The sequence below is a fragment of the Citrus clementina genome, unplaced genomic scaffold (genome assembly GCF_000493195.1).
Source record: "Citrus clementina cultivar Clemenules unplaced genomic scaffold, Citrus_clementina_v1.0 scaffold_4, whole genome shotgun sequence".
Lineage (NCBI taxonomy): Eukaryota > Viridiplantae > Streptophyta > Magnoliopsida > Sapindales > Rutaceae > Citrus > Citrus x clementina.
The window spans coordinates 5,612,041-5,637,391 of record NW_006262274.1 but is presented as its reverse complement, the minus strand read 5'-3'; the positions used below and the strand labels follow the sequence as shown (position 1 = coordinate 5,637,391).

The 25,351-nt window shown below is 32.7% G+C and overlaps 1 pseudogene; it reads right to left on the bottom strand.

The window, feature by feature from the left end:
• Window positions 1-3,737: 3,737 nt before the first annotated feature.
• LOC18043278 lies at window positions 3,738-24,553 on the bottom strand (annotated as a pseudogene).
• Window positions 24,554-25,351: the final 798 nt, after the last annotated feature.

Below are 25,351 nucleotides of genomic sequence, written 5' to 3'. Positions count from 1 at the left end.
TCTTTTTGCCTCCTAACCTTTGTTATTTAGGGTCTATAGTCCTCTTTGTATTAGTTAACTCATCTACATTGGAGTAATTTTGAGCTATTAATAATAACTTAGTGAAGGTTCTTGGTGTATTCTTTGTAAGCAAGTAATGAAATCTCTCTAGGAATAAACCAACCATAATGACAATTACGACCACTGTGTTAGTGTAGTTTTCCATTCTCACTGCATCTTTATTAAAGCGGTCAATATAATTTTTCAATGACTCATCATTCTCTTGTTTAACTAACAAAGGATAAGTTATAGAAAGCTAATGGTCTTTGACTCCCAAAAAAATTACTAACACATGTCTAGCTTAATTGAGCAAATAAACCTATTGAGATTGGCTTCAGCTTTTGATATCATTTGCGTGTTACTCCTATAAGAGTTAGAGAAAAAGACCTACACATGGATGTTCTTATTGCACCTTGCAGCTCCATCCATTCCCTGTAGGCCTCTAAGTGCTTAGCTAAATCTCTTTTACCTCCAAGAAACTTTATTTAAGGCATCTTGAATCTTAAGGGAAATAGTACATTTAATATGCCCTTAGTAAAACGATGTTCTAATGAGAACCCCTCTAGATCTAGATAGAAAAACCCACAACTAGATTGATAAGAACCCAAGAAAGCCAATATGATTAGAATTCGGATAAAAGATCCAAACCCCTGAGAAGTTAAGTCTCAAGAACCCGGATTGCTAAATAGGATGCCATAAAGGTTAACAACTCATTTGATAAGTCAAAAGTTCTTTCAAGAACAAGTTGAGAAAATCCTCTGATATCAAACTCAAGATTATTAAAGGTGCGTTCAAAGAACATAAAAGAGTGTTTTTATAAGGTAGCTAACCCTAATTTAACTATAAAAGAGTGTTTTTATAAGGTAGCTAACCCTAATTTAACTTAGAACACGAAAAAAAAACCCTAAAATTAAAAGCTTGAGCCACGTGGGCCTTGGCCTGCAGAGCTATTGATCTTAAACATATCATAATTTGGGCATATGATGTCGAATTTAGGCCCAATATACCGTTTCTAAGCTCTCAACGTAAGGAATGTAGCTACAACTTTAGAATTGATTTTCTAGCCCTTCTTTTACTTTAAAAATTGTTCTCTCCGATGCTCACCACCTTATTAGCTCAAATCAAGTATACTAAAGCTGGTTCCTCCTCTTTCAAGTCCATCTTGAATATTGGTCTCTTGCAAATTGAATTTGAATTGAATTCATCCAAAGTAACTTGAACAAATCCTTGCATAACTTCCTTGATCTTCTTAGCTCGTGCTCTCATAATTGGCCCTTTTGGAACAAGCAACGGATCTTTAATGCTCTGAGCACTCTGGATCACATCAGGTTCCACCTATTTTAATAGGATTATTCTCTATAACATCTATCCTCTGCTTAACTTTCCTTAACTTTACTTTGAGGTCTGTTGAATTAGTAATAAATTCTACTCCTCATGCCTTTTGGACTTACGTCTTGCATTCAGCCTTTGAAGCAAGTCCTACCTGAACTCCAATGTTGTTTAAGATCGCCCTTTCATAATTATTTTTGCTTGCATGTGTTCTTGCTCTCCTAACACATCTACCCTCTTGAGAAGGCCTTTGCATGCCACCATGAGACCTTCTTCCTTTCTAATTATATTGCTGATCCTCAATAAGTGGAATTGCCTTACGGATCATTTGGTTTTCTATGTATTAAGCACCCAAGTTATATTTTGTGTCAAGTTAGCCATTTATTGTGTGAGTGGTGGTTGTGGGCTAATGTTATTATGTTGCCTCCATGGTGGACTTATAATTTGTGGCAATCTGTGGCTCCATCATTTACATTGGTTTCATTGACTCATACTTTTGTGGCACTTAATAGCTTTCAATGACGACTAATTATATTGTCCCCAAATTGGGTGCTAATCTTTTAACGTAGAAATCTAGTCAACTAAAAAATAAATAAGTATGAGCATATAATAAATGCAACATAAAATTTAATGTGGTTCAGTATTTGACATACGTCTACGGACATAAATTAAATGACTTTACTATTAAAAACAAAAACAACTATTTTTGTTATAATTTCTAGACCCTGTTGGTATAAAGAGAGATGTTATATTTAAAGTCTTCTATTGATAGCATAGAAAGAGAGGTGTCATATTTCAAACCCTTCGTCATCTCGATCACTTAAGATTCGGAAATTCTGCAATTTTATCTCTATGAATGATACCATAATTTATTTTTATCTCCATCTCCTTGGGTTAAGCTTCTAGATACTTCCATACTTGAAGTTGGGCTGAGCTTTAACTAAGAATCTAATCTATAGTCTTATTGGGCTTGTGGTAATTGGATTTGGACATCTTCTACATAGTCCATGATCTTGCATCTGGTCCATGGACTTATGAATTTGCTGTAACACTAATGGGCTCTGCTACAGGCTTTGTGTTTCTATTGCAGGCTTTATGGGCTTTGATGTGCGACTAATGATTCTGCTATAGGTTTGTTAATTCTGCAACTAGCTTCACAATTCTAGTGTCGCTTTTTACTTTTTCATGGTCTACTGCAGGACCAAGAAATTTGCCGTAGGATTTTGTAACAATGGTAATAAAATAATAAAAATAAAATTCAAGTTAATTAATAATAATAAATATCTTTCAATAATATTAGTTGAAATAATAAAAAATTTCCTGCCGAAAAATTCAAAAAAATGCTAAATTTTCAAATAATTTTGAATTTCCTACTACAATGGTGTGACATAATATGACCATTTGAAAACATGATAAACTTATGGCCGGTGAGACTTTATCATAAATAAGTTACAACATAGATGACAAATCGGTTGTCTGTTATGCACCCTCCTATATGACATATATTTCTTATTACCTATTACTTGTATTCTTGTAGTGAATTTGGGAATATTTTCAAAATGGTATTTCTAAAATCCACTTTTGAAAATAAGAGTGTACATGTTTTGATAAGAAAAAACGGAGAGGCAGCATTCATATATGTTTGTCCACCCCCCCCCCCCCCCCCGCGGCGGCGCGCGAAAAGCAGCACTCATCTGAAGTTTGAACATAAAAACTATTTATAAAATGGTTCCTTAGAGGTTCTTTTTTTAAATAAAATTAAAGAACGGAAATGGTGTTTTCAAACCAAAAAAAATCTGTTTGATAATTTTGCAAAAAAATACGAGAAAATATTTGATATTATTTTTAAAAAAGGAGCAAAATACATAAAAAGAATACAATTACAATAAAATTTCAATAACTTAATACTAGATGAATTAAACCCTTAATTAAGTAATAGGTTTTACCAGTAACAAGTAGAGGTCATTGTACTAAATTATAATTCGATTAATTAATATTTGCTTAATTAATAAATTTTTTTCTGATCTCAATGTTATTAATTTATCAAGATTTTAATGTATTTGAGAACTCTCAAATCCTCTGTAACACGATAATGAAAATTAGGAATAAAAAATAATAGTAATAATATAAATTCACTCTAGGTGATTAATGTAGGTCAAAAGCCCAATTTACCATACAAAACTATGAATAAAATAGCAGAAACATGGTTGATCACATCTGCCATATGTGTGCATTATTGCATACCATAATTGTAGAGGTACTTTGCCATGTTTACATATTATAATGGCAATGATTCTTATTATATGGTATTATGGTCTTGATTTTGGCTCATAATTGTGTGAAAGATATTTAGAATATCTTAAATAGTTTCAGAAAATCTTGGGCGATTGAAACTTTGAGCGGTATTCTGCCAAAGCCCACATCGGAAAAATGTTTCTATATGTTGGATAGTGTAACATGCAATTCCCCATAAAAGCTCCAGTGAGTTCCTATCATCGATCAAGCAGCAAGTAATCAATTACACCTCTTTAGAATGAATAATTTTTTCCTTAATTAAATAGTCTTTTTAAATGGAGTAATAGTACCACTACACTTACATAATTATTTTCCTAGTGATTTTACGTAATAATTACCTGTTGAGGGAAATCGCCATCTTCCAGCTGCGAATTTATTAGCAGTTTGCAGCACGGTGAAGAGGAGTAGGATCTCTTTCCATCTAACATAACAACAAATTAAATTCATGTAATGATAAAATGAAAGGAATTACGTTTTCTATATTTGGCAGAATCTATAATTTCTAAGTATCGTACAAGTAGTTGTTAAAGAAATAATTGTTTAGTAATCAGCAACTAATTTATCGCAGCTTTAAAAGTTGTTAAAGAGATAATTGTTTAATAATTAGCAACTGATTACCTGTCCAGCATGAATTAAACCCATCATAGCCCATGAAGTTTGTACTAAATTCGATCTATTTCCTTCCAGAGGTATATATTTCTACATCACCAAACACAATGATTATCATTTTGCAAAAATCACTAATCTTCTAATTGTAAAACTGAAAAATAATAAAAGAATTTGGAAGATTAGTTACTATACTCCAAGAAAACCAATTGAAAATTTAGGTAGTAATTTGTCCTTTTGTTTGTTCAAATTTGAACATGTCTAAACTCTAAATGATCTGCATATATAAATTTGAGTAATATTTACCTTAATAAAACCTTTTCCCTGCTTGTATTTTTTTATGAGAATAAATATTTGAAAAAATATTAGAACAATATTTTTCACATATTTCATTTAGATATGAATAAATGAAAATAAAACTTATTTTGTTCAAATTTATACTTCCAATTCTATTCAACTTTTATCAAATGAATTCGGACTTATCAAATTCAGACTTACTTACATTTCACATAAAGACTAATTAAAGCTATCACACTCTATGTAGTCCGAAAATATGTTAAGTCAAAATTTTACAGTTATGTTTAATAAAAGTATCTGAATGACTAAAACTGGATTACATTTAGTCATAACGATGCTATAGCAAAATGTGAAAATCTAGTGGAAGAACCAGAACTTCATTTTATATTAGTACTATTTTAGGATCTAATATTTTTTATTTTATAATCGCCAATTCCATTTATTGATGAATTCATGTGAACAATAAAGTTAATGCTATTTTAGAGAATTAAACCTTTTGTACATTTATAATTATTAATAAAATCCAAATAAAATAACCTTATTTGGGCAGGAACGGTAACTCTCTCCCCAACCACCATCGTCGCATTGAATTTTGAGTAAAAAATCTGTTGCTTTGCGTATAGCTAAACAATTACTGTAAGTCTTTTTGGCAGCGACTAGCCCTGAAATTGCAAACCATGTACCGTACGTGAAGCAGATTCCCCAGCCACCATACCTGTAAAAGCATAATTAGTTCTTTATATTTAATTTTCTAGGCTCCGCTAAAATCTTCGTAGCAATTGAATGACTATTTAAATGTTTTTAATTATTTTATGGGTTTTGTTGACCATTGAAAGTTAGAAAGAATTAAAAATAATGGGGTAAAACTGCTCATTTAGTCCCTATAGTCAATTATTTAGTTAATCTTTATATTTTAACAAATATCTAAAATACCCTTGACAATACTTCTATATATATTGGATCTAGTTTTTCAAGGATAAAATAATGTTTCTACTATCTAATATAACTTAATATTCATACAAAGCGGGCATGCAAATTGCAACATATGACGAAGAAGGTTTTTGGTGATCCAAAAGCATTTCTCCTTATTTATTCACTACTTAATCGCTAACACCTGTATATATATATATTATCATAATTGGTTGAAATATACACGTAATAAGAAGTGAATGAAAAAGAAGCAATGCTTTAAGAGTGCTCAAGACTTTTTCCATACAATAAAACAAATTACAATTGACATTTTTTATAATTTTTAAAAATATAATAACTAATTACAGGTAATTGATTCAAACTGTAGGACTGAAAGGAGCATTTAAAATATATAATAATGTGCTACTGCTTGGTCACTCACATTGATGGTAGAGAATTGAATTTCATTATAGGGTATAGAATTGAATTATTATCAAACTATTTGAAAAAAGAAGGGGGGAGGGGAGGAAGCACACACGTTGATGTAATCATTCTTTTATGGCGGAAACGTACCAAGAACCGTCAAGTTTTTGTGTGTCTTCAATAAATTTCGCAGCATTCCGGATAAAGTTTTCAACGTCTTTTGCCTTGTGTTTCGGATATAACTTCTTAAACAAAGTCATTGCCTTCAATGCCGATGCAGTGCACTCAACTTTACTGGATCCAACACAATTCAAAATTTCTAATAAGTCCAGCAGAATTTATAGCAAGAATGTATATGATCAAACGCAAATTTGAAGAAATCTTACTCATGTTCAATGATGACTTCGTCAAAGAATTCTATAGGATTGAGCGACTGAACATGGAAAACAAAAAACCCATGAATATAGATGATATTGAAGTTTTTCTTTTTATTAAGGTGGATGTGCGCGAAGCTCAAATCCATTTTTTAGCCTACTACCCTTTTAGCCAATTACCTCTTAAGAAAAATTTATGTGAGATAATCCTACCATAACATCATTGCTAATATGACCAAACTATCCAACAAATCTTTGACATATGGAAGAGAGAGGCAATTTTTAAATTTAGAATTGATAATGGGACCAACCGAAGGGTCCATTACAATTACGTGGTGGGTCCCATCACTATAAACTAAAAAATTACCTCTATTTTTCATGAATCAAAATTTTGTTGGACGGTCCTACCACATCATCGCATAGTGTTGAAGTAGGACTATTCCACATAAATTTTTTTCTCCATCTTCCTTAAAATTCGAACTTTGTAGTTTTTTTTTATTGCATGAGATTATTACTCATAATACAATATTTTATATGATGCTATAATTGTTATTTACAATTACATAATTATTGTGATTAGTTTACATTAAATCTTATATAATATTGTTCAGATTTTAACATTCTCTAATATTTGAGGGACTTCAACCTTCACACAATAGATGAGTAAGAAAATTTAAATTAAATCCCCACAATATTTCGGTAGAGATTTGAACCACTTCCCTTACACTTGTGAGGGAGTGACTCTACCCATTAGGCTAAGGCCCAGAGGTTTTGAACTTTATAGTTAGTCAAACAAAATTGTTTGGAAACCACTCCATCAAACTCTTGAGATTAATTGAGTAAGGTTACTGAGAAAAGTTTTGTATATGTTGAATTTATTTTTACCTCTAACCATGATGGTGCTCTCCTTGGCTCCCAGGCTGGTACTCCACCAGTTTGACTCTACATAAAATTTTTTGGAATAAATAATAGCCAAAGAAGAATTTTTTTTGGGCAAAAATAATTGGCGAGTCCAAACTAAATACATACACAAATGAAGCCTCCTTAATACAATTATTTGCATGTACATCCATCCAATAAAAATTCTGTCATATAATTTTACTAGACAAGTGTACATGTGGATATGCAACTGATGGTTAATAGATATAATTGTGAGATACAAATATAAGAATAATTAAATTCTAACTATATACCATCAAAATGATTTACAGGAGAGAATCCTTATTTATATATACAACCGGTGTCCAAGATTAATTTTCGTTCGGAAGCAGTAAAATTTGGAAACTATATATATATAAAGATAAGATTTACAGGAGAGAATCCTTATTTATATACAACCGGTGTCCAAGATTAATTTTCGTTCGGATGCAGTAAAATTTGGAAACTATATATATAAAGATAAGGTCGCAAATAGAAATTGCTCGCTCCTTACCTGCATAGAAATTATGCAATTAACAGCATCATAATATCTTTCGGGTTCCATTTTTTCACCAACAATTTCTGGTGGCAGCATTGAGAAGTATAGACAACACTACATCCATGAAATACGAAAAATATTATTATAAGGAAAAATTATGACCATTTTGATTGCCATGTGTACCCAAAAATGGCTATTTCAATAATCTCTAATTACCAGTAAGGCTTCTGCAGTACAATCAGAAACTGGCCATCCATGATCTTTATTAGAAAATGTCCACCCTCCTTTAGAAGTGTGACGAAACATGCTTTCAAAATCTCCTGGAGGATTATCAGTGACCTGCAAAATTGCATGCATATATATGTGTGAACGAAAGAAAAAATTGTGGGTGTGCACACCTATATATAAAATTTACAAAACAAAAAAATGAAAAATAACCTGAGACGTTTTAAGGAAGTCATGTGCTTTCATAAGTATTGGACCAATTTCATCAGTGAGATTGCAAGCAAGTAAAGCTTGAACGGCAAAAGCACAGTCCCATGTCTGACTACCGAAACTCTGCATGCATCATTTACGATAATTGTTCAACTTGAAACTATAAAAATGATCGAAACTTTTCTGCTACATACTTTATTACAGTTATAGTGCATTTACTAATAGGTAATCGGAATAGAGTGGAATCAGAATAGGATGGAATCAGAATAAGGAATGAAAATCAGAATAAATTATTTACTTTAACTGTAGGAATTGAAGTCGGCATGAACTGTATTGTCATTGATGTGTTTACTTTATCTTAAAATCAGAATGGATTGTTACAAGTTATTAAACTAACCTTAATTGATTATTGTCATTATTTATTATAATAACTATGATTATTATTCTTATTATTAAAAATAATTATTGGTAATAATAATAATAATTTATAATCAGTAAAATAAAAATAGTAATTATTATTATTAGCAATAATAATAAATATGAATTATAATGTCTAATATTTATAACAATAATAATTATTTTTATAACAACAATTTATGTTGATAATAGTAATTACTATTAAAATTATTAGTAATTATAATTAATACTTATTATTATTGGTAATAATAATAATAATAATAATAATAATAATTATTATTATTATTATTATTATTATTATTTCCTTCTGGTATCAGAGCCAAAGGGAGGATAGTGTAATACTGTTTAGAAATTTCATGTTTAAAAATCTGTGTTTTATTTTGAAGTTTTGTTGTGTGGTGAATTTCTTACTGGTAGTAAGTCCCGCTTTAGGATAAGGATTTCCGCTTAGGGCTGTAAAACCATACCTGTAGCCATTCTGACAGAACCATAAATTGACCATAGGTTTTTACCCATGGACCCTCTACTCTGTAGAACATCGTCCTTTTCTAGCTCTTCTTCCGGGAAGACTAGCGATTCAAAGCATGTTGTGAGTTTAGAAGAATTCATTATTGAGAACTTTGATAAAGCAATTGATTGTTGGGAACTCCCAAAAGTTTCTAAAGAAAAGATTTACAAAACAAAAAAGCTTGATTTTTTCAAAAATGATTATGTAATAAAGACCGAAGAACATGATATAACCCTTTCAGAGCCATTTGAAACAATTCATTTGTTTTCAGAAAAGTCTTTAAAGAAATTAAGAGAAAAGAATTTTAATTATGTTCATATAGGACTAATCCAGGTTGGCATAAAACCCCTAACCAAAGAAGGCTTGGATACTTCTATCCTCGCTGTCCTTAGAGATGGTCGATTCATCTCTTTTGATGATTCTTTACTAAGTAGTATTGAATCGAGTCTCTGTAAAAGCCCCATATCTTTTGATTGTTATCCAAACATAACAATCTCTCTTAAAGACAAAAACATTTTGAAAAGCATGATTTTACAAATCAAAACGCATAATTATAATATGATTAAAGGATCAGTTTATGTTGCCTTGATTTTTAAGATTTCCTACAAAGCCATGATCTCTGCTTTCAGTACGCAACATAAATTCTAGTAAAAAAGAGATGAGACTCTTCTCTTGCAGACTGATTTGTCCAAAGCCAACACAGTCATTCCAAAACCAATCCAATGGAAAGATGTCCACTTTCCAGAGGAATGGATTTTCGAAGGAGCCGCTCCACCAGCGATTTCGAAACAACTTGAGCCAAATACAGAGTTACAAAATGTGACTCAGTATTCAGATGGTAAAGTTAAACTGTCTTTCAGGAGATCTACTTCGTCCAGATTTTCTGATAAAGATTCGTGCTCAAACATTCCTTCATTAGAAAGAAAGTTTACAAAAGTCCCTTCTGTCATAAATCTCCCTTACCAATCAGTAAAGAGCCAACCTAGGATTTCCACATCGGATATACCTAGTTCTTCCATACGTTCTGTTGACTATGCCACTAGTGTCCCACACCCAATCTATACTAGTAGTCAACATGAACAAAGACAGGACGAGAAGGAACCTTCTCCTCCAACTTCTCCAACATTTTCTGCAGTTACCGAAAATGTTATTAATGTCATTAAAAAAGATTTTGAATTAGACAAAAATCTTCTTCATAATGATTTTTATTCAGAAAGTAATAAAGACAAAAGATTTTTGTTTTTTAAACAATTTTTGAATCAAAGAAAAGAAATCCAACAAAAATATTATGAATTTGTGAATTTACATCAAGTTCATATATTATTTTTTGATTGGTTCGAAATATATTCTTCTGAGAACAACATTTCCTATCCTTTTAAAGAGTCAAACCCTATTACTATTAGGAAGAAAATTCCCAAGTGGAAACTTTCTGATAGTGATAGAACCATAGAATCTGAGCATCCACCTCTTCGGAGTTTAACCGTTGACCACGGTGAACCTCCTGTCCAAATTAGAGCCTCACCGTATAAAATCCCTAAACCTAATGATTCTGATGCCAATTTAAGTAGTATTATTCAACAGAATAATTTCTGTAATACTAACTTAAATACTATAGAAAAACAGTTGACGAGAATAGAAAGCCATTTTCAAAAATCTACTATAGCTGTTTCCTCCGTGTCCCCTGTTCCATCAAAATCGGATTCTGACAAAAAGCTTAAAGAACCTATTTTCAAACCTTTTCAGGTTTTGAAAACTAGTCAAAAGCTTGTCCAAGGGTCAAAATCAGATTTTGCTAAAAGCCATTCGAGAACAACTAGATAGGATAGAAGCTGCTTCTTCCTCATCTAGCAAAATTCAAATAGCCCCTGATACTCCTCAGTCTAGTAAGATAGGAGTATTAGAACAAGACCAAATGTCTACAACCTCTTCTGATCTAGAAGCCTTTAAAGAAGAACCTACCCCAAAAGCCAATAAAATCCATTGGGAACTAGCCCTTCCCACTGTCAAGTCTCCACCTGATTTGACCATAGATAATAGGCCTAGTGCATTAAATCAGTCTCGATATAATGCATCCTCTGTCTATGAGTGGAATATAGATGGAATGTCCGAGTATAACATCCTAGGATTGTTGCAACAGATGACCATGGCAGCCAATGCCTATAAAACCCAATCAGGAACTTCTGACAAAGCCATTGCAGAGATTCTTATTGCAGGTTTTATAGGTCAACTTAAAGGTTGGTGGGATCACCTTCTCACCAAGCAGCAACAATTAGAAATCCTAAATGCTATCCAAATTGATGAGAATGGAGCCCCCATTCTTGACGAATTTAATAACCCAATTCAGGATGCCGTATCCACCCTGATCCTAACCATATCCCTCCATTTCATAGGTGACCCTTCTCACCTTAGAGATAAAAATGCTGAGTTACTGCATAATTTAAGATGTAGGAAACTTAGTGAATTCCAAGATTACCAAACCACCTTCTTCACCAGACTCTTTCTCAGAGATGATGCAAATCATATAACCTGGAAAGAGAAGTTCTTAGCAGGTTTACCTACTCTTCTAGGTGAAAAGGTTAGAAATTCCATTAAAGCCCTTTATGACAATCGTATTCACCTATGGTGAACTAGTCAGTTTCGTCAACAAAGAAGGCTTAAAGATCTGTCAAGATTTGAAATTACAGAAACGACTTAAATGGGAGCTTAGGAAATCTAAGCAAGAATTAGGTAGTTTCTGTAAACAATTCAATTATGACCCCTTTAAAACTTCCACTTCCAAAGATTGTAATGGTGAGTGTTCTTCCAGACCTCACAGGAAACATTACAAATCCAAAAGCTATAGAAAGCCTTCCAGAAATTTAGAGAATCTTCTTATAAGAAACCCCAGAGGTCTTACAAGAAGCCCAACTTCTCTAAGAAAAAAGATTTTAAACCTAAGCACAAAGCCCCTTTCAACTACAAAGAAGCCATATGCCATAAGTGTGGTATAAAAGGCCATACTGTAAAATATTGCAGAATGAATCGAAAGCTTATGAACTTGGCCTTGATGAAGAAATCCTCTCCAAAGTCGCCCCTCTTCTTATAGAGTCTTCTGACTCTGAGCCTTCCATGTTGGGAGATAGTGATCCCCTTCAGATCGATGAGCTTATTGACTCAGATACCTCTGCATCTAGCAGTAGTGATTCTGAAACAGATTTTTATTTAAAGAAAATCAATGTTTTGACTAAAGACCAAGAAACCTTTCTAGAGCTCGTAAAACATATTTCTGATCCAAATCTTCAAAAAGAATATCTTGATAAGCTTTTGAAAACCCTAGATTTTAATAAAGCAGAGACTTCCAAAGTTTCAATTGTTAAAAAGAGTTCTTATGATCTTACTGAGATTTTGGATAAGAAGAAAACAAAGAAAACTATCCCCAACATTCAAGACCTCCAAAAGGAGATCAAAGAAATCAAATCTGAGATTAAAGAATTAAAAGAAAAACAAAAAGGTGATTCTGAAACTATCCAACTTCTTTTACAAAAACATTTACAGGATAAATCAGATAATGAATCCAATTCTGATGATGGTGATAACAATGATAAAAGCTTAGAAAACATTGAATCTGTACCCAATGATTTTCTATTTGTTTTAAAACAAATCACCATGAGAAAATATTTGATTAAAATCACTTTAATTTTTTCTGATGATTTTGCAATTGACGCCATTGCCTTTTTTGACACTGGTGCCGATTTAAATTGCATAAGAGAGGACATTGTCCCCAAGAGATTTCATGAAAAAACAAAAGAAAGGCTTTCTGCCGCCAACAATTCAAAACTTAATGTTAATTCTAAAGTTGAAGCTTCAATTCATAATGATGGTTTTGAATTTAAAACTTCTTTTGTTCTTACAAATGACATACATCACGTTGTCATTTTAGGAACTCCTTTTATAAATCTTATCACTCCTTATACTGTCAATTATGATAGTATATCTTTCAAAGCAAAAGATAAAAGGTTTGTTTTTCCGTTTATTAAGAAGCCTAAAACAAGAAATTTAAATATTGTTAAAGCATGTTCTGTTTATCAGAACCAAATCAACAATCTTCTTAGATCAAGACAAAGTGATTTAATGTTTTTACAAAAAAGATTTAAGTTTAAAAAGAATTGAAAGCCAATTACAAAATAATTTCATCCAAAAGAAAATCTCTGATTTTAAAGATCTAATTGAGAAAGAGATTTGTGCCGATCTACCTTCAGCCTTTTGGAACATGAAACAACATTTGGTAGATTTTCCTTATGAAAATTCTTTTGATGAAAAACATATACCTACTAAAGCTCGTCCAATCCAAATGAATATGGATTTGGAACAACATTGTAGAACTGAAATAAAAGATTTGGAGTCTAAAGGACTCATTGTAAAATCTAGATCCCCATGGTCTTGTGCTGCTTTCTATGTAAACAAAAATTCTGAAATTGAAAGAGGAACACCAAGACTAGTCATAAATTATAAAACCCCTTATAAAGCATTGAAATGGATAGGTACCAATACCTAACAAAAAGGATTTGCTTCAAAAACTGCATTCTGCTTTCATATTTTCCAAATTTGACATGAAATCAGATTTTTGGCAAATTCAAATTCATCCAAAAGACCGTTATAAAACCGCTTTTACTGTTCTTTTTGGACAGTATGAGTGGACTGTTATGCCATTTGGGTTGAAAAATGCACCTTCAGAATTTCAAAGAATTATGAATGATATTTATAACCCTTATTTTGAATTTTGCATTGTTTATATCGATGATGTTTTGATTTTCTCTCAAACCATCGACCGATATTTTAAACATCTAAAGACCTTTTACCTTGCTACCAGAAAAGCTGGTTTAGCAATCTCTAAGTCTAAAGTCTCTTTGTTTCAAACAAAGATCAGGTTCCTAGGTCACTATATTTCCAAAGGAACCATTACCTCTATTGAGCGTTCTCTTGTATTTGCAGACAAGTTTCTTGATAAAATCCTTGATAAAACTCAATTACAAAGATTTCTAGGAAGTCTAAATTATGTTCTTGATTTCTGTCCAAATATCAATAGGATGTCCAAACCCTTGCATGATAGGTTAAAAAAGAATCATGTTGTCTGGACAGATGAGCATACTAAAGTAGTTAGACTTATAAAAAATTCTGTAAAAAGCATCCCATGTTTATTTCTTGCAAATCCTGCATTACCTAAAATTGTTGAAACTGATGCATCTGATTTAGGTTATGAAGGCATATTAAAGCAAAAAGATAATGATAAGGAATAAATAGTTCAATATGTTTCTGCACATTGGAATGAATGCCAAAAGAATTATTCAACCATAAAAAAAGAAATTCTTTCCATTGTTTTATGCATTTCCAAATTCCAACATGATTTATTAAATAAAAAATTTCTACTTAGAATCAATTGCAAAGCTGCAAAACATGTTTTAGAAAAAGATGTTCAAAACATTGCATCAAAACAAATTTTTGCACGATGGCAAGCCATTTTAAGTGTTTTTGATTTTGATATTGAGTTCATTAAAGGTGATATAAATTTTATTCTTGATTTTCTAACCAGAGAATTTTTGCAAAACAGATAATGCCGCCGAAGAAAAAAGACAAAGGTAAAGTTGTTCTCAAAGATACCGAACCTACAAAAACCCCCATAGAACCCCAATCTACTCCCTCTAAAGAAAAATTACTTTCTTCAGCCATATCCATTAAATCCTGGATTGAAATGGTTGAACAAGAACAAGAAACCCAATACAAAGCCATCTCCTCTGAACAACAAGTAAAAGAGTGGATGAAATCCATTACAAAATCCCCCGAGCTTATGGTTGCCTTACAAGGCATTTCAAAATCTAAAGCCCTTTCTCAAATCCCTGAGGAAGAAGAACAAGCCTCTAAAGAAATTTCAAAACCTCTTTCCCAAAGCCAAAATGTTGTTTTATCTGGTGAAAGTTCATCTACTCAGAAAGTACTTTCCCAGTCAACCTTTTCAAAGAAAACCTCCGATTGGTATGATAAAACCCATTTCCAAAATGTTTTAACTATGGAAGATGGTTTTTACCACACTAATCCTTTCCAAGCAATTTCAAAGTTTTTCCCTAAAGGCTGGTTTTTGAAACTGTAGGATTTAACAAAACCCCAGCCTTATTATTAAAGTATTTTAGAAGCCACTGAGTCTGTAAAGTTTAAACATTTCTTTCTCAGTGAAACCCATTCTAAACCGGCCTATTCCATGGCCACCATCTTAAAAGTTCTGAGCCCAAAACAATGGGGTGACTTACTCCATAATCAAAAACGTTTTCCCTCAAATTTCCAAATGCGTTTACCTCACTGTTTGGTTTTCTCCTACTGGGATTACCAACAAGCCTGGTTTAACACATTTTTTATCCAAAACCCAAAGAAATCTCATTCATGGTTATTTTTCTTTAATTCAAAGATAACTGTTCAAAGCCTTCCAAATTGGTTTAAACAATGGTGGAACTATTTTGGCCCAATCCCTAATATCCTAACACCAAATGCAATCCACTGTTTAAATTTGTTCAAAGCCCATTATACCCCTTCTGAATATGAGAAAAGGTTTCCCCCCTTTCTCTGTTTCTATACAAATTTCTTCCTCCCATGGGTATGGATGTGGAATCTCAGATATCACACTCAAGATACCCAACTTGTACTACAAAGAACATTTAAAGTTAAATAGTGGTCGAAGTTTGATGAACAGTCAAAATTGACTGAAGCCTTAGTCCAAAATTGGCTCTCTACTAAAGGATTTCTCCAACCCACCATCAAACATTCCAAAGCCCAACAAACATTCCTTACCCAAAAATCCAAAGCCCAATCTCTTTTAGCCAGTGCTAAAACTGAAGAAGAGTATTTTAAAGTTATGCAACAGCTTCTCGCCACGAGGTCTGAAACATTTGTTGCAAGTTCCTCCCTCAAGCACCTCTGGAGATGAAGAGCCTTTTATTTCCCTTGGTGATGAAAATGAAGATGATTGCTTCGGCATATTCTCCCCATTAAAGTATTCCAAATAATTATTTTAGTGATAAAAAAAAGTATTTATTTCTTGTACTTTCTTCGGGTGGTCCTCTGGACACAAGTGAGAGCGCACATGTCTCTTCACCCATGTTGTATTTCTTCAAAGTCACTATTCCAACATACGCTCCAAAGATCACTGTTACATACGATCCAAAGGTTATTGTTTTCTCAAGCTCCGCTACAGTGAACAGTGACGATTTCTAAAGATTACTGTATGCTACAGTTCCGCTATAGTCTACAGTTTAATTCTCAATTTGTATAAAACCCGAGAGGAAGACTAAGACTCCTCAGGTTTTTCATTTCAAGTTTAGAACTTCTCTCTCTTCTTCTCTCCCTTCTCTCTAAAAACTCTCTCTCTCTCTCTCTCTGGGAATAGGAATCAGGAATCAGAAGGTAAAAGGAAATTTTCCTGTCTTCGGATTAATTTCCCATAATTTCCCTTTCTTATCTACAAAGCAAAAGCATTCGATGTAAGCATTTTATTTTCAATTTATTTTAAAGAATTAAAGCATTTGTAATTTTAATTAAAGCTTCGCATGCATGTTTAAATTTCTGCACTTTAATTTCAGCAATTTACTTTAAAGCAATTTAAATTTATGCATCCTCTGCAGACTGATCTGTATCAGATCTGCTTTACAACTGCAACGTTCCTCTAAGGCAACGAGATCAGATCTCAATCCTCAGTTGTATTCTTTTTTTTCTCCCTCCATTCCTTCAGAGCACCATTTCTGGGATCCAGATCTGGTACTGTGTATGCACCCTAGCCTTTAGATGTATGTTTGTTGCTAGGCTTGCTCAAAGAACTTAATAATTATTTGGTAAATAAATTTAGTATATCGGCTGGAACTAGAACGTGCGGGATATTGATCTGTTCTAAGTCAGATCTAGTTCCAAAGGCAGACCTGGCTCTGCATCGATCTAGATACAACGCCACGTACCTTTCATAAAACTTGACCAACCGCGCTCCAAAGCAAATCTATTTATTTATTTTAAAGCAGGTAATTTACTTTAAAATTTGACAAAGCCGACCCAAACCAAGCATTGTTTAATTTGAGTTCTTAATAAATTGAATTCCAATCCTTCGATCCTATTTCCTTCTGGTATCCTTTTTGTTAGGTATTGGGTACCTAATCCATTTCAATGCTTTATTAAGGGGTTTATAATTTATGACTAGTCTTGGTGTTCCTCTTTCAATTTCAAAATTTTTGTTTACATAGAAAGCAGCACAAGACCATGGGGATCTAGATTTTACAATGAGTCCTTTAGACTCCAAATCTTTTATTTAAGTTCTACAATGTTGTTCCAAATCCATATTCATTTGGATTGGACGAGCTTTAGTAGGTATCTGTTTTTCATCAAAAGAATTTTCATAAGGAAAATCTACCAAATGTTGTTTCATGTTCCAAAAGGCTGAAGGTAGATCGGCACAAATCTCTTTCTCAATTAGATCTTTAAAATCAGAGATTTTCTTTTGGATGAAATTATTTTGTAATTGGCTTTCAATTCTTTTTAAACTTAAATCTTTTTTGTAAAAACATTAAATCACTTTGCCTTGATCTAAGAAGATTGTTGATTTGGTTCTGATAAACAGAACATGCTTTAACAATATTTAAATTTCTTGTTTTAGGCTTCTTAATAAACGAAAAAACAAACCTTTTATCTTTTGCTTTGAAAGATATACTATCATAATTGACAGTATAAGGAGTGATAAGATTTATAAAAGGAGTTCCTAAAATGACAGCATGATGTATGTCATTTGTAAGAACAAAAGAAGTTTTAAATTCAAAACCATCATTATGAATTGAAGCTTCAACTTTAGAATTAACATTAAGTTTTGAATTGTTGGCGGCAGAAAGCCTTTCTTTTGTTTTTTCATGAAATCTCTTGGGGACAATGTCCTCTCTTATGCAATTTAAATCGGCACCAGTGTCAAAAAAGGCAATGACGTTAATTGCAAAATCATCAAAAAAAATTAAAGTGATTTTAATCAAATATTTTCTCATGGTGATTTGTTTTAAAACAAATAGAAAATCATTGGGTACAGATTCAATGTTTTCTAAGCTTTGATCATTGTTATCACCATCATCAGAATTGGATTCATTATCTGATTTATCCTGTAAATGTTTTTGTAAAAGAAGTTAGATAGTTTCAGAATCACCTTTTTTTTTCTTTTAATTCTTTGATCTCAGATTTGATTTCTTTGATCTCCTTTTGGAGGTCTTGAATGTTGGGGATAGTTTTCTTTGTTTTCTTCTTATCCAAAATCTCAGTAAGATCATAAGAACTCTTTTTAACAATTGAAACTTTGGAAGTCTCTGCTTTATTAAAATCTAGGGTTTTCAAAAGCTTATCAAGATATTCTTTTTGAAGATTTGGATCAGAAATATGTTTTACGAGCTCAAGAAAGGTTTCTTGGTCTTTAGTCAAAATATTGATTTTCTTTAAATAAAAATCTGTTTCAGAATCACTACTGCTAGATGCAGAGGTATCTGAGTCAATAAGCTCATCGATCTGAAGGGGATCACTATCTCCCGACATGGAAGGCTCAGAGTCAGAAGACTCTATAAGAAGAGGGGCGACTTTGGAGAGGATTTCTTCATCAAGGCCAAGTTCATGAAGCTTTCGATTCATTCTGCAATATTTTGCAGTATGGCCTTTTATACCACACTTATGGCATATGGCTTCTTTGTAGTTGAAAGGGGCTTTGTGCTTAGGTTTAAAATCTTTTTTCTTAGAGAAGTTGGGCTTCTTGTAAGACCTCTGGGGTTTCTTATAAGAAGATTCTCTAAATTTCTGGAAGGCTTTCTATAGCTTTCGGATTTGTAATGTTTCCTGTGAGGTCTGGAAGAACACTCACCATTACAATCTTTGGAAGTGGAAGTTTTAAAGGGGTCATAATTGAATTGTTTACAGAAACTACCTAATTCTTGCTTAGATTTCCTAAGCTCCCATTTAAGTCGTTTCTGTAATTTCAAATCTTAACAGATCTTTAAGCCTTCTTTGTTGACGAAACTGACTAGTTCACCATAGGTGAATACGATTGTCATAAAGGGCTTTAATGGAATTTCTAACCTTTTCACCTAGAAGAGTAGGTAAACCTGCTAAGAACTTCTCTTTCCAGGTTATATGATTTGCATCATCTCTGAGAAAGAGTCTGGTGAAGAAGGTGGTTTGGTAATCTTGGAATTCACTAAGTTTCCTACATCTTAAATTATGCAGTAACTCAGCATTTTTATCTCTAAGGTGAGAAGGGTCACCTATGAAATGGAGGGATATGGTTAGGATCAGGGTGGATACGGCATCCTGAATTGGATTATTAAATTCGTCAAGAATGGGGGCTCCATTCTCATCAATTTGGATAGCATTTAGGATTTCTAATTGTTGCTGCTTGGTGAGAAGGTGATCCCACCAACCTTTAAGTTGACCTGTAAAACCTGCAATAAGAATCTCTGCAATGGCTTTGTCAGAAGTTCCTGATTGGGTTTTATAGGCATTGGCTGCCATGGTCATCTGTTGCAACAATCTTAGGATGTTATACTCGGACATTCCATCTATATTCCACTCATAGACAGAGGATGCATTATATCGAGACTGATTTAATGCACTAGGCCTATTATCTATGGTCAAATCAGGTGGAGACTTGACAGTGGGAAGGGCTAGTTCCCAATGGATTTTATTGGCTTTTGGGGTAGGTTCTTCTTTAAAGGCTTCTAGATCAGAAGAGGTTGTAGACATTTGGTCTTGTTCTAATACTCCTATCTTACTAGACTGAGGAGTATCAGGGGCTATTTGAATTTTGCTAGATGAGGAAGAAGCAGCTTCTATCCTATCTAGTTGTTCTCGAATGGCTTTTAGCAAAATCTGATTTTGACCCTTGGACAAGCTTTTGACTAGTTTTCAAAACCTGAAAAGGTTTGAAAATAGGTTCTTTAAGCTTTTTGTCAGAATCCGATTTTGATGGAACAGGGGACACGGAGGAAACAGCTATAGTAGATTTTTGAAAATGGCTTTCTATTCTCGTCAACTGTTTTTCTATAGTATTTAAGTTAGTATTACAGAAATTATTCTGTTGAATAATACTACTTAAATTGGCATCAGAATCATTAGGTTTAGGGATTTTATACGGTGAGGCTCTAATTTGGACAGGAAGTTCACCGTGGTCAACGGTTAAACTCCGAAGAGGTGGATGCTCAGATTCTATGGTTTTATCACTATTAGAAAGTTTCCACTCAGGAATTTTCTTCCTAATAGTAATAGGGTTTGACTCTTTAAAAGGATAGGAAATGTTGTTCTTAGAAGAATATATTTCGAACCAATCAAAAAACAATATATGAACTTGATGTAAATTCACAAATTCATAATATTTTTGTTGGATTTCTTTTCTTTGATTCAAAAATTGTTTAAAAAACCAAAATCTTTTGTCTTTATTACTTTCTGAATAAAAATCATTATGAAGAAGATTTTTGTCTAATTCAAAATCTTTTTTAATGACATTAATAACATTTTCGGTAACTGCAGAAAATGTTGGAGAAGTTGGAGGAGAAGGTTCCTTCTTGTCCTGTCTTTGTTCATGTTGACTACTAGTATAGATTGGGTGTGGGACACTAGTGGCATAGTCAACAGAACGTATGGAAGAACTAGGTATATCCGATGTGGAAATCCTAGGTTGGCTCTTTACTGATTGGTAAGGGAGATTTATGACAGAAGGGACTTTTGTAAACTTTCTTTCTAATGAAGGAATGTTTGAGCACGAATCTTTATCAGAAAATCTGGACAAAGTAGATCTCCTGAAAGACAGTTTAACTTTACCATCTGAATACTGAGTCACATTTTGTAACTCTGTATTTGGCTCAAGTTGTTTCAGAATCCCTGGTGGAGCGGCTCCTTCGAGAATCCATTCCTCTGGAAGGTGGACATCTTTCCATTGGATTGGTTTTGGAATGACTGTGTTGGCTTTGGACAAATCAGTCTGCAAGAGAAGAATCTCATCTCTTTTTGACTGGAATTTATGTTGCGTACTGAAAGCAGAGATCATGGCTTTGTAGGAAATCTTAAAAATCAAGGCAACAGGAACTGATCCTTTAATCATATTATAATTATGTGTTTTGATTTGTAAAATCATGCTTTTCAAAATGTTTTTGTCTTTAAGAGAGATTGTTATGTTTGGATAACAATCAAAAGATATGAGGCCTTTACAGAGAATCGATTCAATATTACTTAGTAAAGAATCATCAAAAGAGATGAATCGACCATCTCTAAGGACAGCGAGGATAGAAGTATCCAAGCCTTCTTTGGTTAGGGGTTTTATGCCAACCTGGATATGAACATAATTAAAATTCTTTTTTCTTAATTTCTTTAAAGACTTTTCTGAAAACAAATGAATTGTTTCAAATGGCTCTGAAAGAGTTATATCACGTTCTTCGGTCTTTATTACATAATTATTTTTGAAAAAATCAAGCTTTTTTGTTTTGTAAATCTTTTCTTTAGAAACTTTTGGGAGTTCCCAACAATCAATTGCTTTATCAAAGTTCTCAATAATGAATTCTTCTGAACTCACAACATGCTTTGAATTGCTAGTCTTCCCGGAAGAAGAGCTAGAAAAGGACTATGTTCTACAGAGTAGAGGGTCCATGGGTAAAAACCTATGGTCAATTTATGGTTCTGTCAGAATGGCTACAGGTATGGTTTTACAGCCCTAAGCGGAAATCCTTATCCTAAAGCGGGACTTACTACCAGTAAGAAATTCACTACACAACAAAACTTCAAAATAAAACACAAATTTTTAAACATGAAATTTCTAAACAGTATTACACTATCCTCCCTTTGGCTCTGATACCAGAAGGAAATAATTATTATTATTATTATTATTTTGATAATAGTAAATATTATTATTATAATAGTAATACTATTATAATTATTAATTATTTTAATTAATATTAATAATAAACATTTTATTATTTTTATAATATAATAACAATAATTAGTTTGATAATATTAATTACTATTATTATTATGAAAAGCTTATTGTGATGATGATGATGAAAGAAGGAGGGAATTAAGGAGAAAATCCCATTGACAGAGAACAGCTAAAAAGAGAGGATTGACTGTATGAGGAGGTGATCAGGAAAACCTGCACTCTCATTCCATCTTCTCCCATCCAAAAGTATTCACCGATCCTGGCAAGATGCTTCTTGAAATAATCACCATTAGGATCTTCCGCCCAACAGGAGAGCATGTTCAGCGGCTGTTCGATTGCATGTATCGATTAACACTTATTTGTTATATGAATCTCACAAATATGAGTGTAGCTTATGATCTAAATAGTAATAATATTACACATATTGCCATATTTCTAAATTGATTACCTTTTCAACACATCCAATGGTCATGTACCGACTGGCCTCATCTTCATAATGAATGTGAGTCATTGCCGCTTCTAGAGACTTCTCTCGCAATTTGTTAAGGGGCCATCGATTAAGAACAGGCTCAACTTGATTATGTAGTGCATCCCAAAGCAAGTTTTGAACAGTTGTATGAGGAAAGAAGAGATCCTCCTGCAATAAAAATGTTTTCATGATCCTTCAATCAATCAATAAAGTCTCTCAATGGATTAACTAATTTTATTTGAAGGATTGAGCCTCCATTCGTTACGGTATTTCGTGGCTGCGTGAGTCATAGTCGTTGTGGAATAAAAGCCCTAGTTATTTCCATAACACAATTGCCAACAAGTTAAAATAAACGAAGTTCTCTCGTAATTAACCCCGAAGTTTTCCCCAAAAGAAGTTCAAATAAATAAAGAAATCAATTTAGTTAAACGAACCTTTGCACATAAATGCCGCAATTTACTCCAATTAATCTCATCGTAAGGTTGGATGTAAATCTCTTCTCTCAATTGTAAAACAAGTGGTGTGATTGGACCGACAAATCTTTTTCCATAAAAATAACTCATAGGCATGTATGTCAACCGGCAGTAGCAAAGCAATTTTCCTGTATTTTTGAAACAAAGTGAATATTCAGAATAGTAAATGAATTCACAACAGATTCTACAACTTAGTCGGAGATGTCGCAGATCAATTTAATTTCAATTCAAAATTGAAATTATATCAACTCCTCTATTTAATTACTCATAACTAAAGTTAGCCTCTTTAAAGAAAGCAAAAATCTTGACTTTTTAATTACTTTATTGCCATATATAAGTCACTAAGTGCTCTCTAATGATCATTTTCAATATTTCTTTATTTCATAATAATCATAATGAATTATGTTCATGACGATATTTCAAGTGCTATGAACTAACCTGGACTGATGGGAAGAAAATGAGGAAGTTTCCAAAATTCTGGAGGCATTGGGTTGCATCCAGACCAATCATATACACCAAGAATCTACCAGACAAAAAATTAAGTAATTATTTAATTATTAGGAAAACAATTTTGTTATACACAATCAAGATTTCAGTGGATTAAAACTATATACTGAAAGCCAAGTCTTTCCCCAAGATGGTATGCTGGTTGCTCCACCGCGATCAAGAATCCATTTTCGAGCTCTTGTACAACCGCTGTTCTCACCACCATCGGGTCCTTCTCCGAGTAAACGCATACAGATGTAGTTAAAAACAGTACCAAACATTGTGCTGTGACCCTCAACGTGTAATCCCCATCCCCCATCTTCATTCTGCATATATAATTCACATAATATTTCTATTCCAAATTATTCAACTTGCATGAGAAATCAAACTAATCAAAATGATTAAATTTTGAAATACCTGATGATTGCAAATGTAACGAAGCATTTCTTTACGATGTTCAGTAGAGAATATAATGTTAAGATGGCCAGTAATGTATAAACAAATAACCTACACATTTTTAAATTTTAAAACTAGGTTAATAGTTAAATGAATAAAAGAATATAATATAGTGCCTGTAAATTTGTGAGAATTATGAATTACGATAATTACCATTGGGGTATTGAAAAACAAGGGGCCAGAATTATCAGCAGGCCAGTGACCATGGCTAGATTGCAAGGCTGAAAATATGTTAACTGCCCTCCGCAATGCGGTTTTGGCAATTTCAGGTGTTATCTCCTCCCCACGGTCACCAATTTTAACTTGCGGAATTGTTTGTTTGAATTTCTTCTCTCTTAAAATCTGCAATTAATTAATAAAAAATTATCTTTTTTTGTTAATTAAATAACCAAAGAAATGAAAAGGAAAACAAATTTGTACTTGTGCATTAAATAAAATACCTGAATTTGCCAAAGGAGATCAGAAGAATTTTTAACATTAAAGCGGTTTTTTAAGTAATTTAACCGAGCCTCTTCAACCTCAGCTAGCTCTTCAACGGAGCCTGCATCAGGATCAAATTCCCAAATTTGCCTACCTGCAAAGTTGTTTGTGCTGAATATGTATGGATCATTTTTTGTCCCATAATCTCCAATCTTAAGCCTCCACATTCTTTTTAATTCTCTGCTGAGTAGTAGTAGTGCTGGCTACATCACATGCAAAATTAAGGGTTACGATGATTATTTTTATAAGCTTATCATTGATTCAAGTAACATTGTCACCAGTCACAAGGCATCAATTCTCATGTCAAGTGAGAACAAATGGTTGGTGATTCTGTCAACACAAGTTGTTGTCACAGTAATTTTATACACGGTTGAAAAGAAAAAGAGTATGTAAGACTGTAAAGGGAATAAATTATGAAATTATAAAAATATTATTAATTATTATTGTATGTCAATTTGTAACTTTCTAATATTAGCGACGATGTTATACTATACTAGTATAATTTTATTTCACTTAGACAAATCAAAACATTTTTTTATAATAAGTTTAAAGAAGTAGTATCATTTTAACTCCTTATGATTTCAAATTCATTCAATAAAATATATAATTTAATCATGTTGTAAAAATAAGTCTCTAACTCTAGTGGGGATAAAAAAATAGAGTTGAATTGGGGATATATTTGTAAAAAACAAATAAAAGCTATACGGCAATATTAAAAAAAAAAAGGAAAAAAATTTAAGGGGTATTAGTGAATTTTTTCCGGGCTAGCCTGTAGGTCCATCTCTGCTTAAATATAAGTTTATGTGTGTGTGTGTGTTTGTATGTATGTATGTATCTGTGTGTGTGTGTATATATATGTACATATCACAATGAAGAACTGTTTAGATGATGAGTCCTGATGATAATTAATTCACGAAAACAATCATATATTACAAAAATGTGTATCATATTCAAAACAGTTCTTAAAAGAATCGAAAGTAGTTAGC